The sequence below is a fragment of the Platichthys flesus genome, chromosome 2 (assembly GCF_949316205.1).
Source record: "Platichthys flesus chromosome 2, fPlaFle2.1, whole genome shotgun sequence".
NCBI lineage: Eukaryota > Metazoa > Chordata > Actinopteri > Pleuronectiformes > Pleuronectidae > Platichthys > Platichthys flesus.
In genome coordinates this window covers 29,222,753-29,240,511 of record NC_084946.1, presented here as the reverse complement: position 1 = coordinate 29,240,511, position 17,759 = coordinate 29,222,753, and the positions used below count along the sequence as shown (strand labels likewise).

Here is a 17,759-nt window from a genome sequence, read left to right as displayed (position 1 = left end):
TAGAAGAAGATATTCATAACACACGTGAGTCCTTCTGTGTGTCTCTGCCCCACTTCTCTCTGCCAGCACGGGGATGAAATATTAACAAGGAGGACGGCACCCTAACCCACATACTGCTGCTCTGATGGGCCCAGAGCACAAACACACAAACACACAAACACACAAACACACAAACCGGAGTCTGCTGCAGAGCCGTTTGACCCGGGACTGATTGTTCACATCGTGGCTTGTTGGTGGGATCTGATTTGAAGTCTAGCAAAACAGGAAGTCTCTCCGGGAGAAGGGAGATGTCACTTTTCATTAGATGCAGTCACACGGACGAGCCCCCCCGCCCACAAGCATGAGTGCATGTGTATGTTCATGCTTGACCTTTGTCCCCCGTGTTTGTGCGTCCAGAACGTCCCTTTGTCCTCAGCGTTCCAGAGTTCTGGAAGTAAAGACCCATCATTTCAGGTGAGAGACGATTGTGGAACGTTCAGTGTTCAGAAGGTTCATGAAACAACATCAGGGAACATCAGGGAACATCAGGAAACATCAGGGAACATCAGGAAACTTCAGGGAACATCAGGGAACATCAGGAAACATCAGGGAACATCAGGGAATATCTGGAAACATCAGGAGCGACATCTCTTCAGGGTCAACCCCCCCCACCTATTGAGTAAGAGAAGCTATGGAAATGGAATTGCCGATAGCTTAGAATGTGCGTCACGCCCCCTTGTGGCAGAGATGCCTCCACGTAGATTCCCTGCAGTTTTTCAGATAGCAACTTCCGAGCTCCGACTGTTTGTGTCTCTGTCAGCATCGATATCGAAACCAGTCTCCGCTCTGTGCAGGAACCAGTCTGTGCTGGTGTGGAGCTGCAGCTCAGACTGGTTCCTGGTCTCACGCTCAGTCACACTCAGGTTCCATGTGTGGAGCTGAGCTGCTGATGTGAACCAGCAGCGAGCAGAAGACTGTCGCTCCAGATGTTTCTCCACAGAAGAAGCTGCTCAGACTCCAGACAACATGGAAATATCATAAACTCATGTTTCTGCAACAGTCTGAATAAATCTTGTTCTGTGTCTGTGGAGGGAACCAGAAGATAAAACAGCTCTTCTCTGTCCTCAGGCGAGCACCACACCACCTCGCCTCCTCCATCAGCTCCCCCTTCAGCTCCTCCATCAGCTCCTCCAGCAGCTCCTCCAGTAGCTCCTCCAGCAGCTCATCCATCAGCTCCTCCATCAGCTCCTCCAGCAGCTCCTCCGTCAGCTCCTCCAGCAGCTCCTCCAGCAGCTCCTCCAGCAGCTCCTCCATCAGCTCCTCCGTCAGCTCCTCCAGCAGCTCCTCCAGCAGCTCCTCCATCAGCTCCTCCAGCAGCTCCTCCAGCAGCTCCTACGTCAGCTCCTCCAGCAGCTCCTCCATCAGCTCCTCCGTCAGCTCCTCCAGCAGCTCCTCCAGCAGCTCCTCCAGCAGCTCCTACGTCAGCTCCCCCTTCAGCTCCTCCGTCAGCTCCTCCAGCAGCTCCTCCATCAGCTCCTCCAGCAGCTCCTCCAGCAGCTCCTACGTCAGCTCCTCCAGCAGCTCCTCCATCAGCTCCTCCAGCAGCTCCTCCATCAGCTCCTCCAGCAGCTCCTCCAGCAGCTCCTACGTCAGCTCCTCCAGCAGCTCCTCCATCAGCTCCTCCAGCAGCTCCTCGAGCAGCTCCTACGTCAGCTCCTCCAGCAGCTCCTCCATCAGCTCCTCCAGCAGCTCCTCCAGCAGCTCCTACGTCAGCTCCTCCATCAGCTCCTCCAGCAGCTCCTCCATCAGCTCCTCCATCAGCTCCTCCAGCAGCTCCTCCGTCAGCTCCTCCATCAGCTCCTCCAGCAGCTCCTACGTCAGCTCCTCCAGCAGCTCCTCCATCAACTTCTTTTTTATCTTTTATTCATTTCTTTTTTTCTGCGTGCAGCAAATATTTTATTGATGATGTCGACTTTATGGCCACAAACATTTTCTGTTTTCTTTAAAGCCTGAATCGTCTGAAAACACAGAAGGTCCATTATCTGAGTCCTGTGGTTTTCTTTTGTCCAGGTTAAAGAACCAAATCTGAAGCCCTCATCACCAGAAGATCTGGAACCTCCTCGTGTTTCCAAGTGGACGTCTTCGTCCTCTACGTGTACGGCTCCTCTTCTTCATCCTGAGATGTTTGTGTTCTTCCAGCTTCACGTCCTTCACGTGTTAGACGGAGATTCCCGACGCCGGCGTGGATGAGCTGTAAACAACAACTTGTAATTTCCAAAGTTTGTTTTCTTCTAGTTTCACGTCACGTGTTCGAAACCCCATCAACACGTCCTCTCACTCACTGGGAAGCTTCAGGACATTTCACTAGGAGGCTGCAGGAAGAGTTCCAGAAAATGTGGGATAAAATGAGATGAACACGTCAGGAACATTTGAGGAACATGTGAGGAACAGGTCAAGAATATATCAATCAATCAATCAATCAAATTTTATTTGTATAGCCCATATTCACAAATTACAGTTTGTCTCATAGGGCTTTAACATGGTGAGACGTCCTCTGTCCTTCACCCTCAACCAGAGTCAGGACAAACTACTAAAAACCTTTTAACAGGTACAAATACACAGAAACCTCAGAGACACATGGGAGGACCCGTCTCCCAGGACGGACACATGAGGAACACGTGAGGAAAATGTGATGAACACGTCAGGAACACGTCAAGAACATGTCAGGAACATTGACTCTGCTCTGGTTATGGATGGAGCCTCCATGATGATGGTTCACTTCCTGGATCAATGTCCTCATCATCAGTCCCTGGCAGGACACGCATAGATGTTGATGGTGGGGACACATGTCTTCAGAGACGCATTGAGGTGGAGGGATGAAGGTGAAGGAGAGAAGGGGAGGAGGGGGGGGGGGGGGAGGCCGTTTGGAGGAGGATCCACAGAAGGAGGCGGTGTCTCCTCCCTCTCTCTCCCTCTCTCTCCACTCCTCCTCCGGGTGCAGATTCCCCATCCAGCCCGAGCAGCGGACATTAGACCGGAGGAGCTCAGAGGTGTGTGTCCGCTCAGAGGAGGCTCCAGGTCGGTCAGCAGCAGCAGCCTCCCCGCGGTAGAGACCCTTATCCCCGCAGAGAGGAACCTGATTCTCCGTCTCTCTCTGGTTCTTCACCGGTCTTAAGGTTCTCGATCCACTTTTCTTTTTCCATCATTATTTTTCCACCCTGTGAATAATCCTCCATCTTCCGCGGAGAAATACAAACTTCATACGGCACACGGAGCTCCGCAGCCCGGTCACCGGGGAGGACGCAGATCGGACACCGAGCACCGAGCCCTCGTTTGTCCGCTTGACGCTGCGAGGAAAGCGGAAGGAGGAAAACCGAAGCCTCGCTGTCAGCTCCGGGAGGAAGAGGAGGATTTAACCGGGAGAGGATTTAACCACCGGGGGAGAGTTCACGGTCAGTTCTTACATTTCATTTATTTAACCCAGAAAAAGAGAAATCTTCCCGGTTGCATCAGATTAGATCGATTCGGTGTGAAGGCTCCGTGCAGCTCGGCGGGCTGTGAGCGCAGTGACGCCGGGGAGTGCAGCAGTAGCGGCGGCAGCAGCGGCCGCCGAGGACCCGCTGGGTTCCGGGGTATTTTTAGGCGGTTTCTCTGTGTTTATTACCGGGGCTTCGAAGCCTCATGTCCCCGCGGCTGCTGCTCTCACCAGCCGCTCCCTCCCTCCTCTGGTGCCGGTGTGGGCAGCAGCTGCAGCCGCCCGGAGCTTCACTCCTCCGGCTTCAGCACCGAGCAGGTGCCGGGGACAGGCTGCGGTCCGGCGGGCTGAGAGGGGCGCAGGGCCTCGGCGTGGGGCTCGAGCCCGGCCGTGTAGCTCGCACCGTCTCCGGGTTTATTTTTGGCATCTACCGGGGGAGCAGTGTCTCCCGTGGGGAGCTGGAACCTCCACACTCACACACCGCGAGCCCCAGTGGCCACGAGCCCCGTTATGAGCTCCCCCTCCCCGGTGTGTCCGACACGTGAAGCCGGGGGGCAGCGGGCACCAGGCGGCTGCCGACCCGGGGAGGCCTGGGTCCTCTCCGGGAGGTGGAGGAGGTGGTGGAGGAGGTGAAGGGAGGTGGAGGAGGTGGTGGAGGAGGTGAAGGGAGGTGGTGGAGGAGGTGAAGGGAGGTAAAGGGAGGTGAAGGACCTGTCGTGATTCTGCTCACGTCGGCCTCGCCATGGAGACGTGAGACAGCCTGCGGAGGTCTGGAGGTGTCTCTGTCCACTGGAGGACATGAGAGGGGGGGGGGGGGGCTCCAGTTTGTGATGAGTCACACACACACAATTAAAACACTTAATCACATGTTAATACATTTAAAACACACACACACACACACCATCATTATATTTATCACATGTCATAAGAGTACACACACACACGCAGTAACACACACACACACACATTCTAACTTTAACCGAAGTCACTAAACTTTAAAACAAGTCCTCATCTGTAAACGTGATGATTTACATCACGAGGTCAAGTCCCCATAATGTGACCTAAGCAGAAGTAGGTCCCTACACATGAGTAATACCTGGACCACACACACACACACACACACAGACACACACTGAGTGTATGTGCAGTGTGATGATGTGGTTGGACTACAGATGTTACTTCAGACACTCGGTTGTTATGTTCTGACCTTTGAGCTCCTGCTAACAGTTCGATTCCCGTCTCGCTGCTGTCACATTGTGTGTGTCTGTGTGTCTGTGTGTCTGTGTGTGTGTGTGTGTGTGTGTGTGTGTGTGTGTGTGTGTGTGGGGGGGGGGTGGTGTCAGGTGGACCTTTCTCTTTCCAGTGGGCTCATTTCTAAAGGACTCTACCCCACAGGCCCTGAGTGAGTGGAGGGCCTGTGGCTCAGGGTAATGGGCAGTTGGACGTCCTGAGTGGCCCCGTGGGGACAATCCGTCTCCGTCCACAGCCGCTGGACGAGGCCTCCAGGTCCCACTGTTTTCCTATTACCCCCCGCTGGATGTAAATCAATGGGCTCTCACTATATCACACTGGATTCTATTTGATTCTACTGCCAGTGACGTGAGGCGGTCAGACCTGCAGCTGAGCACACTCGTCTTTATGTATATACGTGTGTGTGTGTGTGGTTGTGTGTCTGTGTGGGTGTAAACAGGCATCATGTGTGTTTTGTAGACAAGCTGTCTCTAATCCTCCACACAGAGGACAGTGTTTGGTTTCCCTCAGAGCAGCAGGAACAACCCCTTTCTACACCAGACTGTGAATTTGTATGTTTAGGTGTGTGTGTGTGTGAAAGTGGAAGTGTGTGTGTGTGTTTGTGTGGGAGAGTGTGTGTTTGTGTGGGAGAGTGTGTGTGCACAGATGTTTAGGACGAGGACGGTTTAACGTTGCTGCTGGAAAAGGACAAACGTGTAAGCTCGACTTTCCCCAGATGAAAAAGAGAAGGGATTAAAAATCTGATTAGTGTCTGAAGCAGTCGCAGTAAATAACCTCCTCGTCTTTTCTGATGAGGAGCGCAGACACACACACACACACACACACACACACACACACACACACACACACACACACACACATACACACACACACACACACACTGGAACCATCTTGTGTATTTCACTCTATGTATTTGTGTAGCGCTGTTTATCGTGCTTCTCCTTTGTCCTTGCTGTCAGATTCCTGCGTGTGTGTTTGTTTGTATGTGTGTGTCTGTGTGTCATCATATTTTCTATTGGAGGGATTTGCTAAATTTTTATCAAGCATTGTGATTATTTAGAGATTTTCTGACGTGAGTCATGATTTTAGTTGGAATGATTAGTTTTGCCTTCACAAAGGGACGATGTGTGTTGTTGTGTTGTGCGTGTGGGTCCTCGCATCATGAGGCTTTGAGTTGTCGGTCCCTGCGTCTATAGACAAGTTGTGTTTTTAATGCAAAAGTAAATTTATTTTCCAGGTATAAAATAAACCTTGAATTTATAAATCTTTGAGAATAAGATGGTTTCAGCGCCTGTTTGTGTTCTGAAGCAGTTCAGCTCATTCACCACAGAGATTCATGTATTTATTATTAATTCATATACAACCTTTCTTAAAAACTGCAGCTCTGTGATTTTCACCTCTGGTCGTGTCACAGATCTTAACGAGATGTTTGTTCAGTTTAAAGTGAAGACGTCATCACAGGACACGAGTCGATGGTAGAAGACAAACCTCAGATGTTCTTAATGTTATAGTTTTTAATTTGAGATCAATTCATCGTTATCTCTCCAGTTCTGAGTGATTGTTCACACTCTTCTGGTTCCTGTGGGGCGTCCGACTCTCTCTCTTCTAACATCAGGTCTTTTCCACTTGGAGAAACACATGTACAGTTTTCTATCCGACCTCAGTTTTGGTTTTGATCCCATTTCCATCTTACAAACCAGATGTAAGCACACGTCCCTCCCTCCCTGTCAGAAATCAATACCCTCCTGAACAGAGTGGAGTTCCTCTGTTATGATGAATCTGATCTGAGGCTCCCTGTCCTTCAAACTCAGGTTCAAGTCCAAACACTCTCCTCAGCGCAGAGACCACAGTTCTGTATTTGCTCTGATTGGAAAGCTCTGGGAGGAAGCTGGTGTGGAACCAGCCCACTTCATCACACTGGGAGATGAGATCTAGATCCTTCAGGTTCTTCCTCTCCTCTCCTCCCTCAGCCCTTCTGGTCTAAAACAGGGGGATGAGGCATCCACTGGTTCCTCCTCCCACAGTGACTCATGCTCTCGCTCTTGTTGAAGCACATATGGCACTTTTGTCAGAACTCTAAAATAACTCACAGGATGTTTGAACGCCTCCCGGGCTCTAGAAGGTGTGGACCCGGCTGTTTCCAGTTATTATTAGGCTGAGATGAAGCAGAGGAGAACCGGGGCTCTGGCTGATGACGGCAGATTCTCTGAGTCCAGAGCTGAAGCTGGTCTCATGCTGTTGTCATGGTTTCAACATGGTTTAAAATACAGGCCAATAAAAACGTCCACCAGGACAGACAGAGGGACGATCAGCTGATTGGACGGTTCGTCTGCAGAGAGACTGACCTCTGCACAACAGGTTGTGTAGTTGGTGTTTGTGAAGCAGCAGCAGGTTGTTGGGTCAAACTCCTTCAAACAGGAACATGTGGGAACACCCAGGTGAGGGGCGGAGCCTGTAGAGCAGCAGGGGGCGGAGCCTGTAGAGCAGCAGGAGGCGGGACATGACGTATAAACTCTGCTGTGTAAATCAGTGTTGTTGTTTACATCTCGTCCACACCGGGGTCGGCCCTCATCACCAGAAGATCTGGAATCTCCTCGTGTTTCCAAGTTGACGTCTTCTTCTTCTACGTGTCCTGCTCCTCTTCTTCATTCTGAGATGTTTGTGTTCTTCCAGCTTCACGTCACGTGTTAGAAACCTCGTCCACTCCCTCTCTGAGAAGCTTCAGCACATCGTCCTGCTGGTTCCTCTCATGGACTCACTCTGATCCTCACTGGTAATGAACCTGTTGTTGATGGGGTTGTGACGAGTCAGCCTGGACCGTGATCTCCAGGTTCTTCAGAGCAGGTTTCCTGTGTGTTCAGATGTCCTCAGTGTCTCTGAGCTGCTGTTGTCTGTCGCTCTGCAGCTGCTGCTCTCTCACCTGTCGGCAGCTGCTCTGGGTCACAGAGCAGAGTCTCTCCTGAGGTCAGCACTCCAGAGGAGTTGGGTTGATCAGCAGAGGACTCCCTCAGGTTGATCTCAGCGTTTATTAAAGTTCATTGTGTCATTCAACAGTTTAATAGTTCTGAGCGTCGTGTGGAGCCACGTCTGATGGGAACCAGTCAAACCATCATCATCAAGGTGATGGTCACTTTATCAGTGAACGTGTTTCACAGACGATCACGAGGAGTTCAGACGCTGAACTGGATCTTCTCTCCCACACTGAGCTCAGCTGTGACAACACCAGTGTGAATACTTGGAGTGGGGGGGGGGGGCAGGGCATTCTTCTAGTGTTGCCACCCAGCAACAGGGCAACCCCCCCCCCCCCCCCCCCCGAAATCCATCCGTCAGAGTTTAACTGAGAATTGAACAAAGAGTTTTCATTCCAGTTAGATTTGACCTGAGAGTAAACGTCAGGATGTTCAGGGACTCAAGCTGCTTCCTCCTCTTCTTCCTCTTCCTCCTCTTCTTCCTCTTCCTCCTCTTCTTCCTCTTCCTGACAAACCTCTGCAGCTCCTGTAGTTTGTTGTATAATTGCAGCTGACATAGAGGAGCTGCAGGAGGAGCTGCAGGAGGAGGTGCAGCGGCAGCGAGCGATCGCTGTGGCGAACCGCTCGGCCTGTGTGTCACTGATACTGTGCCGTTTTAGTGCCGGAGCTCGGGAGGTCGATTCCGTTGTGAAGCAAACCGAGCTGCTGTGGAACGTTCTGAACATCCAGCTGCACAGCTGAAGGGATTTAGATTTGACCTCTTTAAAATATTTCCATTTCATAAACGGTCAGTTTTTCCTCTCGAGGGTTTCCTGACAGAAGCCCCCCCCCCCCGAACCTCTCTTTCTCCGACTGAGAGTGCTAATAAACAAGCAAACTATATCTCCCATGATGCATTTCACCTTTCCCACGAGTGTTTCAGTGGATCATGATGTATTTCATCAGTCACATATTTTGAAAACGATGACACGGTGTTAAACGAGTATTCCTCGTTACACAACCTTCCACAGTTCCCACAACTTTCCACTGGTTCCTGCTCGTTACTTAAAGCTTCCCTCTGTTGTCCAGTCACAGCAGTTACGTGTGTGTGTTTGTGTGTCACCATAGATTTGGGTGACAGAAAACAGGGTGGGGGTGCAGTAATTAGTTCTGCAGCATTAACTGCTTATCAGTGGACAGCTTTATTCTCTCCCCCCCCCCCCCCCCCCCCCCCCTCTTGGCTGGTTGGTTGTGGACATGGAGCCAGGCGGCGCTCCGAGTTGCCCGGTCGACCACGGAGCTCCTCGCCACAATGCGACCACACGCTGGGACTTGAGAACACAAGTCTGAGCTGGATTTCATCACAACAACGTTCACACAAGTTATATTTCTCTATGTTCTGTATGTATGAAACCAGTGTGACGTGTGTGGGAGCGGCACTGGGAAGCAGCACTGGGAAGCAGAGGACTCTGGGAAGTCCTGTGTTCCTCTCTGGTTCTGTTGAAGCATCGGAAACCGACTCGTGTTCAGACACGTCGTGAAAGAATTCAGCTTCACCACGAAGTCCACGCATACCACTGGAGGAGCCATGGAGACGTGGCTGCCTGGGGGGGGAAGGGACAGGGGGGGGTTGTTAAAGAGACCCCCCCCCCCCCCACCCAAAGAAACCTCTCAAATACCTGAGAAATATGAGTTTTCTCTCTGCACATGGAGACAAACACGTTAAGATGAAACACGGAGCTTTGACTCGTCTGACATGTAAACACCAACGAAGAAGAATCTGATCCGACTGTTTGAGTTTTAAACATGAACGACTGCAGAGGAACTGACATGGAAGAGAGAGAGAGAGAGAGAGAGTGTGTGTGCGTCTGTGTGTTGACTCAGGCCCCCCCCCCCGCTCGGGGCTTTTCGAGCGTTGGTGAAAGACAAATACAGAAGGAAAAGGAAATGAGATCGAGAGAAGCCGACATGTAAAATCTAACAGGCAAACATCAGGGTGTGTGTGTTTGACTTTAATTCTCAATAGTTGACACACATACACACACCTGCTTCAGGTTACACTCTACGAGTCTGGACGAGTCAGCTGCTTCTTGTAAACAGACACATTCCTCCATCCCATTGATCCCACTGATCCCAGTGGAGCTGGGAGTTTAGCACTGGGCTGCAGCTCGGGGGCGATTCTCATTATTGATTTATGTCCTGATTAATCTATTGTTTAATTCACGGCTGCATAAACTCGTGGAAAGTGTTTCAGAGAGTGAGAGCGTCTTCAGGTTCCTTCAACTGACACCCGAGGATCCTCTTCAAAATAAATCTATAAACTTAACTCTTCTGAATCCGCCTCAGCCAAAAGGTTCTTAAATCAATAAATAAAAGATAAAACTACTGGAACGGCTTTGAATTAAATAAATACAACTCTGACATGATTTCATCATAAAACATATTGATCCTAAAGATTCTAAATATAGAAGCATCAGCTGTGTCATGTCTCCATTGGTTATTAACATGAACGTTTGAGTTTTTCTCCGCTCACTCTCGAGTCACCGCTTGTTATCGAAACGTGATGTCATCATGAGCTACAACTCGACGAAGACGAGGATGAAGGTTCTAAATAATATGGATTTTATTTCAGATTAAAACAGGATCAAGAAAAAAGAGTATTCTCCCACAGGAGGTGACTAACTCCTTTTATGAATTGATTCATATTGGTGTTGAGTTGAATTCATTTCTCAAAGAATCTGTCGACACGTGTGAAAAACACGTGTCGACAGGGAAAAGGAAACAAAACAGAAAATCTGTGAATCAGTTCGTTCACACGTTGAAAATGTTTTTAAAGATTAAATCAATAAATGTTGTATAACTGTGAAAAGACTCAGTGATGAAGCAGCAGCAGGAATCTGAAGAATATTCTCCTGCTATAGAGCGCACACACATAAACACGCACACACACACACACACACACACGCACACACACATACACACCCCCCCGTGACGCGTGTCATTGGCTCAACCGCTCGTCTTCAGGCCTGTTTGCAGATTTGTTTTTCGGATCAGGATGTGATGAGTCACCCATTCATCCAGTTATTCACCAACCCGTTTATCCCTCTATTCATCCACCCCCCCATCCATCCACACACTCATCCAGCCATCAGGCGGTTCATTCACCCCCGACCATTCACCCGTCAATCTGTCTCTTCTGATGGCCGCTCATTCAAAGGGACGAGCGCTGTCGTCTGCCGGAGCAACGCCACGATTCACGTCCGGCCGACTGTTTGTGTGAGTGTGTGAGAACGCAGAGGGGAGGGGTGTGTGTGTCTGTGTGTGTGGTTGTGTGTGTGCACAGGAGGAATTTGGGATGTAGTAATGGGACGTGTTGATTGATGGCACTGGAGACTGCAGAGATGCACAGAGACGGAGAGAAAGCTGGGAGTTGGGCGAGATAGAGAGAAACGAGGTTAATAGAAAGCGAGGGAGCGCGAGCGGGGGGGGAAATGAGCACGGGGGGGGGGGGGTGTAGTGGTGATGAAGGCAGGCGGAGGACAGGTGAGTAAAGGTTGGAGGAATCGAGCGATGGAGCAGTTTACTGTTCCTGAACGTCCTTCAAGTGTTCACTGTGACCTCCAGTGTGTGTGTCTGTGTGTGTCTGTGGGTGTGTACTGTTTACATAGTGGCTGCTTCAAGGAGCATTACAATCTAATAAGGCCGTCATGTTCAAGGGTAAATGCGTTACAGCAGCAACACAACCGGCTTGAGACACAACCAAACAAATTAAACACAACATAAAAGAACATTTAACAAAACCTGGAAATGATCTGTATCTTCTTTTGTTGTGTTTCTATGAACACTGGAGGTTGTTGGGGTTAGAGGCTGGGACATGGTCTGGTCTCATCTCACTTCACTCAACAGAACTTTAACTTCTCACTGTGGAAACACAAAGAATCAGAGCACGAGTACTTTGAGTCTGGATCAGCAGAGACAATAACATAACAAAACACAGAAGGAAATATTTCTCTAAGCTCCGACATGTGGAGGAGACCGAGCAGCATCTGGACCGTGGACCTCAGGTGGACCTCAGGTGGATCTGCTTCTCTTGAAGTTCTCCACAGACCAGGTGCCGGGCCTCGGCCTGTAATCAGCTCGACAGGAATGATATGAATTCTGTTTGAAGCTGAAGGAAACTACAGAGAGAGGTTCATGAGGAGGACATCCTGTCTCTTCTGTCTCTTCTCCTTCCTGCTTGAACAGATATGAATGTGTTCATCAACCACACAACATCGTTTAATCACAGTCACTGGTTTAGACCTGAGCCTGATTGTAATCTGATTACCCAGAACACATGTAAATGCAACACGTGACGTATTTAGACATGAATATAAACGAGGTGTTAGAAAGAATTCAGAGGGAGAGGGGGAGGGAGGGAGAGAGGGAGAGAGAGAGAGAGAGAGAGAGAGGGGCTGCAGAGAAGACACCAGTTTGTGTGTGTGTGTCAGGCTGCTAATACCAGTGTCGTCCTGAAGCCGGCAGGAAGTGAACCCTCGCCCCCCCCCCCCCCCCGCTCACATGATGTCCCTCTCGTTGTGTGTCTGTGACTCGTCCGGCAGGAAGCACCTGTTCTCGTCCTCTCCTTGTCTCCTCGTGTCCTCGTCCCTCGATCGATGAGGTGTCTCCTCCAGGCACTGAGGTGATGGACGTGGTGATTCCTCCAGAAGCTTCACAGACACTGTTCCTCTCGTTTATTCACTTTATGACCAAGTGTCAGCAAATCCTCTTATCACTCATGGCTCCACTTGGTGTTCAAGGCCCATTAGCTGAATGCTAGCATGCTAACTGATGAAGGGAGTTATAGACCCATACTGAGAGTCATGGTTCATAAAGACAGATGAAGAGTGAAGCTGAACTGAGATCAGTTCAAAAGACCTAGAAGTTATTAACAACCAGAGTTAAGATTCAGAAGGAAACTTGAAACATGAAGGATCTGAACAGTGGGCCGTCTCGTCCTCTGTCCCCAGTGTCCTTACTGGTGTCCACAGGTCTCACCATGTGTCCTAACCTCTCACCAGTTTGAGTCTCGATGGGCCTTCACGTAGCTCTGCTCTCCTGGAGGTTTGAATCTCCACGTGTTCCTATGATGAGCTCCTCCGACCCCAGGAGCTCAGGTTCTGACCTGCTCTCTCTCGTCTCTGCACTCTGAACAGAAATGAGCCATCGCTCCTTCGGGACTCGAACCTGCAACCCTTTGTGTTGTCCTCATTAGCTCTAGTATCACCACCGCTCTTTAATGGTTCCTGCTCTCACCTCGTCACCACAGTTAATGGCGTGCTGCAGCTGATGGCGTGTTCCAGTCACCTCCCGTGTTTTCATTTGAAACAGTTCACAGGTTTGATTCCTCGTGACATTTCCCTAAAGCCTCCGCAGCCGGGCGTTCAGCCACGCTACGTGAGGAGGTGGGAAATGAAATGTGATCAACACGAGGTCTCGCTTGATTGGCTGTGATGAATCCAGGGGTAGGGAATCTCAGCCTGCTGGTTGGAGGTCACACGGCTCGCCGCGTCGGCCTATCAGCTGCGACCGGCTATTATCACAGAGATAAAGAATGGAGCCGAGCAGGTGGAGGGAGGAGGAGGTGGAGGAGGGAGGAGGTGGGAGGAGGGAGGAGGTGGAGGAGGGAGGAGGAGGGAGGAGGTGGGAGGAGGGAGATCCCAGATACGAGCGGCTGAACCAGCAGCTGGAATCATGTGCTTAGTGAGTAGAATAAATAAAACCAGTGACCGTACCAGTCTGTGGTCCAGAGCGTGAACTGACTCGATGATGATTGGTCAAGAGCCCGAAGGGGAGGGGCCTCGTACCTGCAGCTCCAAATCACAAGATTGATTTAGAGATTACTGGATATTTGAATTTGTGTATACACGTTGTTGATCTTTGTTTATAATCTGTGTTTGTGTGTTTACTTCCTGAAACCTGAAAATATGCTGACAACATTTTTTATAATTTCAAATTGTATTAAACAGCTGCAGGACTTGCAGCACAATTTAGAGTTTATGAAATAACTGGAGAAGGCGCGTGCGTGTGTGTGTGTGTGCGTGTGTGTGTGTGTGCGTGTGTGTGTGTGTGTGTGTTAGGGTTAGGGTAGAATTTATGATCTTCATCACCAGTGGATGGAATGTCTATCAGTGCAGACTCATCACACACATACAGACACGACACACACACACACACACAAACACACAGTATCCAGGTCACTGCAGCATGGTGAACTTTATGAAGTGAATCTGCTGCTGGTTCATGATCCAGATTAGACGTGTTTATCTGAGAGGAGGAGTCAGGAGGCGTGTCTACGTGATGGAGGAGGTGGAGCCAGACGACAGGAAGTAGATCTACCTGGGGAGGAAGTTCTCACAGTTTGAGGAACCACCTGAACCACGACTGATCACAGATCTGTTCAGACTCTGAAACTGTTTCCTCTGAAGTGAGACACGTGTCCTGGTCTGTGGACACGTGTCCTCGTCTGTGGACGCCCACTGACGCCTCCTCCCTCCAGATGCATCATGGGAGAAGAAGAACTAACCTGTGAGTTCACTCATGTGACGCACACTGGATTGTGTTTGTAGAAACGAGGAGCGAGGGGCCGACACTTTTTGAAATGGATGAGTTTCACGACTTCACCCCCGACTGTGTTTGAGTCCCCGTCTAAGAATAGTTGTTGGTATTTGTTTACCCCGATCGGAGGGGGGGGGGGGGGGAGGGCAGCGCTCACTGGGATGGCACCTGGGAGGGGGGGGGGAGGGAAGGAGTGAGTGAGTGAGTGAGTGAGTGAGTGAGTGAGTGAGTGAGTGAGTGAGTGAGTGAGTGAGTGAGTGAGTGAGTGAGTGAGTGAGTGAGTGAGTGAGTGAGTGAGTGAGTGAGTGAGTGAGTGAGTGAGTGAGTGAGTGAGTGAGTGAGTGAGTGAGTGAGTGAGTGAGTGAGTGAGTGAGTGAGTGAGTGAGTGAGTGAGTGAGTGAGTGAGTGAGTGAGTGAGTGAGTGAGTGAGTGAGTGAGTGAGTGAGTGAGTGTGTGTGTGTGTGTGTGTGTGTGTGTGTGTGTGTGTGTGTGTGTGTGTGTGTGTGTGTGTGTGTGTGTGTGTGTGTGTGTGTGTGTGTGTGTGTGTGTGTGTGTGTGTGTGTGTGTGTGTGTGTGTGTGTGTGTGTGTGTGTGTGTGTGTGTGTGTGTGTGTGTGTGTGTGTGTGTGTGTGTGTGTGTGTGTGTGTGTGTTGGAGCATAGAGAAGGCCTCGTGTTGCCCGGCTGTCATTTTCTGTCACACTAGCAACTGTCCCCAGCTGTCTATCACACAAACACACACACACAGACACACACTGACTTGACCAGCTGCCCCCAGCTGTCAGTGCTCCTCAAGTCTTAGCTGGTGGTCCCATGACGAGGGTCACACACAAACTCACACAAACTGACACGCACACAGAAAACACAACTTCAGCAGACTAACTGGAATGAAATCAAATTTACTTCTGCAACCTGCACATTCTGTAACCTCTCTCTCTCTCTCTCTCTCTCTCTCTCTCTCTCACACTATTCCCCCCCATGACTGTTAATTCTTTCATGTTTCATTTCTGCAGCAGTTGCAGTGTTTTAATTAACCTCCTGAGATGCAAAGCATCGTGGCACTTTCCCCTCATGAGCTGTTAGCCGTCTCACACACACACACACACACACACACACACACACACACACACACACACACACTGTCATAAGCGAGTGGGTGAAAGCGCTGATGCTTCGACGTTTCCAAAACACAGCTGTAATCAAAGTGGACGTGTGTTTGGCTGCGTTTGCAAAAGAACCTCAACTCCCATGACCCCCCCCCCCCCGCTGGTTTGATTTTTGTTCTTATTAATTTCTGTTTCTTGCTGGGCCGGGCAGTAAACCCTCATCTGGAGGAAGGTGAGCCGCCTGAGGCCTGTTTCCAAACCGCAGGAAGATGATCTGTCTCTTCATCTCACTGAAGGTCACGTGTCGGCTGGATTCTGTTGTTACAGATTCACAGTTGAAACAACAAGATGGAGGTTCTTCTGTGTGTGGGTCATGTTGGTGGAACCAGGCTGTTGATCTGATGAAAGGATTATTTGATAGGATCGTGTTTGTGGAGATAATAACGTTTCGGTCGCTGCAGGTCGTCTGTGCAGATCTGGGATCTGAACCTTACAGGGCGTGTTGATGGAGCGCCGGGAGGTCCGGAAGCCACGCCTCCTTCTCCACATGACCTTTAGAATATTCATGTTGATTCTCCTGTTTTCAGGGCGTCTTGTTTACAGAGGCCGAGCCCCGTTCAGGTCAGACTTCAAACCATCGTCTCTGTGACGTGTCCCGCTGCTCAGATCATGTAGGTCTGTGTGTCCACCTGATGGGACGTCTCTGGGACGGAAGCTTCCCCCTGAAGTCTCCTGTGAGTCTCAGGACGGATCCCGTTCACTCCACCCGGCTGCCCCACCCGGCTGGAGGTGAAGCTGCCGTGTTTTACGAGTCAGGTTCACATCTGCTTCCATCTGTCCGTCACCAGCTGGGTGTGTAGTTGTTGTTCTCAGGATTGTTCTTCTTCACCTCCGTAACATCCGTGTTTGTTATTCTGCTCGGCCGCCCACTGCTCCGCTCCTCTCTCTCTTCTCTGTGTGTGTGTGTGTGTGTGGAATTAATAAATGAGTGATTTAAATTAATAAATTCATAAAGTCAGAGGATCAGTGTTGTTACAGCTTGGAGAGTTGAGTTAACGTGTGATTATCATTTCATCAGTTTTCTGTCCCCCCCCACTGGGTCGGTGTATTTTCAGGCTGCAGCCGGTTCAGCGTTGGCATCGAACACACGCTTTCCCCCGCCACCGTATGTTCACACATATGTTCCCTGATCCCGCTGGACGCTGGATCTGCCTCGTGATTGGTTAAGTCTCTGGGTCTCGTGTTTCACTGCAGCCGAGCTTCTCCAGATCCACATCCAGATCCAGATCCAGATCCAGATCCAGCCGAGCTAATGACAAACGTAATGGTGAGCGAGAGGGCGGAGGAATGAGAACAGGTCCAGGATCAGCTCAGTGCAGATTGTTCAGGTCTCAGTTTTTAAATCCTCACACGTAGAAGAACATCTCTGACGTCTGGTCCGAGGAGCTGGACCTCCTGAAAGCTGCTGGAGCTCTGAACATCCAGACCTCCTGGTCCTGCCTCCAGGTCCATGAGACAGGAAGCGTTCCTTCATGGTCCAGAGCTTCTGTCTCTCAGCTCATTGATTATGTTATAATAATAATAATCTATAATATTAACAATGAGAGAGTTTGACAACAAACATGGGGGGGGAGGGGGGGGGACTTTGATTACAGCTGTGTTTTGGAAACATCGAAGCATTGGCACGTTCACCCACTCGTGTGTGTGTGTGTATGTGTGTGTGTGTATGTGTGTGTGTGTGTGTGTGTGTGTGTGTCCTGTAAGGCATCAGTGTGTGTGTGTGTGTGTGTGTGTGTGTGTGTGTGTGTGTGTGTCCTGTAAGGCGTCAGTGTCACCTGTCAGTCTGGGAGCTTCCTCAGGAAATGAGACCATTTTAGAAACTCTCTCTTCCTCTCTCTCTCTCTCTCCTCCTCTCTCTCCCCCCTCCTTCCTCTCTCTCTCTCTCTCGCTCTTCCTCCTGTTGCTCGGGTGTCTCTCGTCCCTTTGACTCCAATAATAGAAGCATCAGCTGTGACTTTGTATGACTGAGAGGTCTACATTCCTCTGCCCCCCCCCCCCCCCCCCCCCCCACACACTAATGCTCTGCCCTTGACGAGATGTCTATCTCTCTGATTGGCTGCCACTGGGGAAATTCCTGTGGTTTAATTGGCCGCTGAGACTCAGTTCTGTCTGCTCATTGGCTGATGGGACGATTCCAGAGGAGGAATGTCCTCAGCTTGAGACAGTCTGGGTGAACTGGGAGTTTGTGTTTGGAAACCAGTGCAAGTTCCCAACACGACCGTGAGTCTCTGATTATCTGACTTCACTAGATCCATGAATCTTTCTTTTCTGGGATTTTGCTGGGACAAGGTTTTCAGAGTGTTTCTGATGATTCATCAGAAAATATAGAAAAGGACATTTGATTA

General features: G+C 50.2%; 1 protein-coding gene across 1 annotated transcript in view; it reads left to right on the top strand.

The window, feature by feature from the left end:
* The first annotated feature begins 2,982 nt into the window (after positions 1-2,982).
* The window catches only part of dag1 (dystroglycan 1), a 33,147-nt gene continuing 18,370 nt past the window's right edge, over positions 2,983-17,759 (top strand). The window contains exon 1 of the mRNA XM_062409960.1: positions 2,983-3,431. The gene's annotated coding sequence lies outside the window, so the exon portion shown is untranslated. The remainder of the gene's footprint in view (positions 3,432-17,759) is intronic.